Here is a 6,809-nt window from a genome sequence, read left to right on the forward strand (position 1 = left end):
TTACATAGTTTTTAGTATGATTTAGTTAGTTTTTAGTATATTTTTATTAGTTTTTAATTAAAATTCACATTTCTAGAGTTTACTATGTGTTTGTGTGTTTTTCTATGATTTCAGGTATTTTCTAGCTGAAATTGAGGGACCTGAGCAAAAATCAGATTCAGAGGTTGAAGAAGGACTGCAGATGCTATTGGATTCTGACCTTCCTGAACTCAAAGTGGATTTTCTGGAGCTACAAAACTTCAAATGGTGCGCTCTCCATTGCGTTGGAAAGTAGACATCCAGGGATTTCCAGAAATATATAATAGTCCATACTTTGCCCGAGTTTAGACGACGTAAACTGGCGTTGAACGCCAGTTCCATGCTGCATTCTGGAGTCAAACGCCAGAAACAGGTTGCAAAGTGGAGTTAAACGCCAGAAACAGGTTAAAAACTGGCGTTCAACTCCAAGAGAAGCCTCTACACGTGTAAAGCTCAATGCTCAGCCCAAGCACACACCAAGTGGGCCCAGGAAGTGGAGTTCTGCATCATTTACTCATTTCTGTAAACCCTAGTAACTAGTTTAGCATAAATAGGACTTCTTACTATTGTATTTACATATTTAGTTTCATCTTTAGATCACGTTTGGGGGCTGGCCTCTCGGCCATGCCTGAACCTTCATCACTTATGTATTCTCAACGGTAGAGTTTCTACACACCATAGATTAAGGTGTGGAGCTCTGCTGTTTCTCATGAATTAATACAAAGTACTATTGTTTTTCTATTCAATTCAAGCTTATTCCTATTCTAAGATATCCATTCGCACCTAAGAACATGATGAATGTGATGATTATGTGACTCTCATCATCATTCTCACTTATGAACGCGTGCCTGACAAACACTTCCGTTCTACATGCAAACAAGCTAGAATGAATATCTCTTAGATATCTAATACAGAGGACTGAGTCCGAGATATTAGAATCTTCATGGTATAAGTTAGAACCCATGGACGGCCATTCCAAAGATCTGGAAAGTCTAAACCTTGTCTGTGGTATTCCGAGTAGGATCTGGGAAGGGATGGCTGTGACGAGCTTCAAACTCGCGAGTGCTGGGCGTAGGGACAGACGCAAAAGGATAGTAAATCCTATTCCAGTATGATCGAGAACCGACAGATGATTAGCCATGCAGTGACAGCACATTGGACCATTTTCACAAAGAGGATGGGATGTAGCCATTGACAACGGTGATGCCCTACATAAAGCTTGCCATGGAAAGGAGTAGGAATGATTGGATGAAGACAGCAGGAAAGCAAAGGTTCAGGAGGAACGAGAGCATCTCTATACGCTTATCTGAAATTCTCACCAATGAATTACATAAGTATCTCTATCCCAGTTTATATTTTATTTATGTTTTTATTATCAATTCACCATACCCATTTGAATCTGCCTGACTGAGATTTACAAGGTGACCATAGCTTGCTTCAGGCCGACAATCTCCGTGGGATCGACCCTTACTCACGTAAGGTTTATTACTTGGACGACCCAGTGCACTTGCTGGTTAGTTGTGTGAAGTTGTGATAAAGAGTTGAGATTACAATTGTGCGTACCAAGTTGTTGGCGCCATTGATGATCAAAACTTCGTGCACCAAGTTTTTGGCGCCGTTGCCGGGGATTGTTCGAGTTTGGACAACTGACGGTTCATCTTGTTGCTCAGATTAGGTAATTTTATTTTAATTTTAAGCTTTTTATTTCTTATTTTCGAAAAATACAAAAAAAAAAATTTTTTTCTTCTTTTTCGTTTTTCCCAATTAATTTTTGAAAAATAAAAAAAAATTTAATAAAACCATAAAATCAAAAATAATTTTGTGTTTCTTGTTTGAGTCTTGTGTCAATTTTTAAGTTTGGTGCCAATTGTATCCTTTTATTTTTCTTAAAAATTTTTTCGAAAACACATGCATTGAGTTTCTTTCTTGTTCTTCATGATCTTCAAGTTGTTCTTGATATGTCTTCTTGTTTGATCTTTAATTTTTCTTGTTTTGTGTCTTTTCTTGTTTTTCATATGCATTCTTGAATTATTAGTGTCTAAAGTTTGAAAATTTCCAAGTTTGGTATCTTGCATGTTTTTCTTTTCTTAAAAATTTTCAAAAATAAGTCTTGATGTTCATCTTGATCTTCAAAGTGTTCTTGGTGTTCATCTTGACATTCAAAGTGTTCTTGTATGCATCTGTTGCTTTGATTCATAATTTTTAAGTTTTGTTTCAATTTAGTGTTTTCCTCTCTCATCATTAAAAATTCAAAAATAAAAATTATATCTTTCCTTGTTTTACTCATAAATTTCAATTTCAAAATTCTATCTTTTCAAATTTTTTTCAAAAATCAAATCTTTTTCATTTATTTTTATATATTTTCAAAATTTTTTTTTTTAAAAAAAATTGATTTTCAAAATCTTTTTCCTATTCTTACTTCATATTTTCGAAAATCTCACTAACATTTAATTTTTAGATTCAAAAATTTCAAGTTGTTACTTGCCTATTAAGAAAGGTTCAATCTTTAAATTTTAAAATCATATCTTTTTAGTTTCTTGTTAGTCAAGTAATCAACTTTAATTTCAAAATCAAATATTTTTAAATTTCTTTTTTCAAATCTTTTTCAAATTAACTTTCAATCATATCTTTTTCAAAATCAATTTCAAAATCTCTTCTAAACTTCTTATCTTTTCAAAATCAATTTTCAAATCTTTTTCAAACTAATCCTATCTTTTTATTTCAATCATATCTTTTTCAAAACTACCTAACTAATTATCTCTCTAATTTTTGAAAATCACCTTCCTCTTTTTCAAAATTCCTTTTTAAATTAACTAATTATTTTAAACTTTAATTTAATTTAATTTAATTTTTCTTTTTTTATTTTTGAATTTTAACTTTAATTTTAAATTAAAAACAAAAATTTTTTTCTTTTTTTCAATTATTTTCGAAAAGTTCTTCTCTCTCACCTCCTTCTAATTATTTATTTATCTACTAACACTCCTCTTCATCTAAGAATTCGAACCTACTTCTCACCCTTGTGTTTGGATTCTCCATCTTCTATTCATATCTTCTTCTACTCACATAAAGAAATCTCTATACTGTGACATAGAGGATTCCATATTTTCTTTTCTGTTTTCTTCTTTTTCATATGAGCAGGAACAAGGATAAGAACATTCTTGTTGAAGCTGATCCTGAACCTGAAAGGACTCTGAAAAGGAAGCTAAGGGAAGCTAAAGCACAATTCTCTGGAGAAAATCTGACAGAAAATTTCGAAAAAGAAGGAGACATGGCCAAAAATAATAACAATGCAAGGAAGATGCTTGGTGACTTTACTGCACCAAATTCCAATTTACATGGAAGAAGCATCTCAATCCCTGCCGTTGGAGCAAACAACTTTGAGCTTAAACCTCAATTAGTTTCTCTGATGCAATAGAATTGCAAGTTTCATGGACTTCCATCAGAAGATCCTTTTCAGTTCTTAACTGAATTCTTGCAGATCTGTGATACTGTTAAGACCAATGGGGTTGATCCCGAGGTCTACAGGTTTATGCTTTTCCCGTTTGCTGTAAGAGACAGAGCTAGAGTGTGGTTGGACTCTCAACCTAAAGATAGCCTGAACTCTTGGGATAAGCTGGTCACAGCTTTTTTAGCCAAGGTTCTTTCCTCCTCAAAAGCTTAGCAAGCTTAGAGTGGATGTTCAGACCTTCAGACAAAAGGAAGGTGAATCCCTCTATGAAGCTTGGGAGAGATACAAGGAACTGACCAAAAAGTGTCCTTCTAACATGCTTTCAGAATGGACCATCCTGGATATATTCTATGATGGTCTGTCTGAATTATCAAAGATGTCATTGGACCATTCTGCAGGTGGATCCATTCACCTTAAGAAAATACCTGCAGAAGCTCAAGAACTCATTGGCATGGTTGCAAATAACCAGTTCATGTACACTTCTGAAAGGAATCTTGTGAGTAATGGGACGCCTATGAGGAAGGGAGTTCTTGAAATTGATACTCTGAATGCCATATTGGCTCAGAATAAAATATTGACTCAGCAAGTCAATATGATCTCTCAGAGTCTGAATGGATTGAAGGAATCATCCAACAATACTAAAGAGGCATCTTCTGAAGAAGAAGCTTATGATCCTGAGAACCCTGCAATAGCAGAGGTGAATTACATGGGTGAACCCTATGGAAACATCTATAATCCCTCATGGAGAAATCATCCAAATTTCTCATGGAAGGATCAACAAAAGCCTCAACAAGGCTTTAACAATGGTGGAAAAAACAGGTTCAGCAATAGCAAGTCTTTTCCATCATCCACTCAGCAACAAATAGAGAATTCTGAGCAGAATCCATCTAGCTTAGCAAATATAGTCTCTGATCTATCTAAGGCCACTTTAAGTTTCATGAATGAAACAAGGTCCTCCATTAGAAATTTGGAGGCACAAGTGGGCCAGCTAAGTAAAAGAGTCACTGAAACTCCTCCTAGTACTCTCCCAAGCAATACAGAAGAGAATCCAAAAAGAGAGTGCAAGGCCATTGATTTAAGCAGCATGGCCGAACCTACAAGGGAGGGAGAGGATGTGAATCCCAGTGAGGAAGACCTCCTGGGACGTCGAGTGATCAACAAGGAGTTTCCCTCTGAGGAACCAAAGGAATCTGAGTCTCATCTAGAGACCATAGAGATTCCATTGAACCTCCTTATGCCATTCATGAGCTCTGATGAGTATTCTTCTTCTGAAGAGAATGAGGATGTTACTGAAGAGCAAGTTGCCAAGTACCTTGGTGCAATCATGAAGTTGAATGCCAAGTTATTTGGTAATGAGACTTGGGAAGATTAACCTCCCTTGCTCATCAATGAACTGAGTGATCTGGATCAACTGACATTGCCTCAGAAGAAACAGGACCCTGAAAAGTTCTTAATACCTTGTACCATAGGCACCATGACCTTTGAGAAGGCTCTATGTGACCTTGGGTCAGGGATAAACCTCACGCCACTCTCTGTAATGGAGAAACTGGGAATCTTTGAGGTGCAAGCTGCCAGAATCTCATTAGAGATGGCAGACAACTCAAGAAAATAGGCTTATGAACTAGTAGAGGATGTGTTAGTAAAGGTTGAAGGCCTTTACATCCCTGCTGATTTCATAATCTTAGACACTGGGAATGATGAGGATGAATCTATCATCCTTGGAAGACCCTTCCTTGCCACAGCAAGAGCTGTAATTGATGTGGACAGAGGAGAGTTGATCCTTCAACTTAATGAGGACAACCTTGTGTTTGAAACTCAAGAATCTCCTTCTGTAACCATGGAGAGGAAGCATGAAAAGCTTCTCTCACTACAGAGTCAACCAAAGCCCCCACAATCAAACTCTAAGTTTGGTGTTGGGAGGTTCCAACCTTGACCTGATTATCTGTGAGGCTCCATGAGAGCTCACTATCAAGCTATTAACATTAAAGAAGCGCTTGTTGGGAGGCAACCCAATGTTATTTAATTATATCTATTTTATTTTCTCTTTGTTATTTCGTGTTTTATTAGGTTGATGATCATGTGAAGTCACAAAAACTACTGAAAAATCAAAACAAGAATGAAAAACAGCATTGAAAATAGCACACCCTGGAGGAGAGTAGTCTGGCGTTTAAACGCCAGAAACAAGCATCTGTCTGGCGTTTAACGCCAGAAACAGGCACCAAGCTGGCGTTTAATGCCAGAAACAAGCATTTTCCTAGCGTTAAACGCCAGAAACAAGCTACATTTGGGCGTTTAACGCTAGAAACAGGCAACAGTCTGGCGTTAAACGCCAGAATTGCACAGCAAGGGCGTTTTACACGCCTAATTGGAGCAGGGATGTTAAGTCCTTGTCCCTACTGGATCTGTGGACCCCATAGGATCCCCACATTTTTTTCTCTCCTCTTCACACCATTTCATAACTCTCTTCCCCAAATACCCTTCACCAATCACCTCAATCGCTCTTTCCCATGACCTCTTCACCACTCACATCCATCCTCTCTTCCCCATAAACCCCACCTACCTTCAAAATTCAAAATAATTTCCCTCCCAAACCCAACCCTAATGGCCGAACCCTACACCCCCCCTCACTCCTATATAAACCCCTCACTCCTTCATTTTCACACAACACAACCCTCTCTTCTTCTCCTTGGCCGAATACATCTTCTTCGCCCATCTCCTCCATTTTCTTCTTCTTCTACTACTTTCTTTCTTCTTTTGCTCAGGGACGAGCAAACATTTTAAGTTTGGTGTGGTAAAAGCATAGCTTTTTGTTTTTCCATAACCATTTATGGCACCTAAGACCAGAGAAACCTCTAGAAAGAGAAAAGGGAAGGCAATTGCTTCCACCTCTGAGTAATGGAAGATGGAGAGATTCATCTCAAAGGTCCATCAAGACCACTTCTATGAAGTTGTGGCCAAGAAGAAAGTGATCCCTGAGGTCCCTTTCAAGCTCAAAAAGAATGAGTATTCGGAGATCCGACTTGAGATCCAAAGGAGAGGTTTGGAAGTTCTCACCAACCCCATTCAACAAGTCAGGATCCTAATGGTTCAAGAGTTCTATGCAAACGCATGGATCACTAGGAACCATGATCAAAGTGTGAACCCAAATCCAAAGCATTGGCTCACCATGGTTCGGGGGAAATACTTAGATTTCAGTGCAAAAAATGTAAGGCTGGCGTTCAACTTGCCAATGATGGAAGAGAACGCACGCCCCTACACAAGAAGGGTCAACTTTGATCAAAGGTTGGACCAAGTCCTCATAGACATATATGAGGAAGGAGCTCAATGGAAAATTGACTCAAGA

The 6,809-nt window shown here is 37.6% G+C and overlaps 1 non-coding gene across 1 annotated transcript; it reads right to left on the reverse strand.

The window, feature by feature from the left end:
- Window positions 1-3,680: 3,680 nt before the first annotated feature.
- Window positions 3,681-3,788, reverse strand: LOC148548645 (small nucleolar RNA R71). Its single transcript, XR_015898818.1, has one exon. It is a non-coding gene; the product is annotated as a small nucleolar RNA R71 (small nucleolar RNA).
- Window positions 3,789-6,809: the final 3,021 nt, after the last annotated feature.

The sequence above is a fragment of the Arachis ipaensis genome, chromosome B8 (genome assembly GCF_059453495.1).
Source record: "Arachis ipaensis isolate K30076 ecotype BB chromosome B8, ASM5945349v1, whole genome shotgun sequence".
Taxonomy (NCBI): Eukaryota; Viridiplantae; Streptophyta; class Magnoliopsida; order Fabales; family Fabaceae; genus Arachis; species Arachis ipaensis.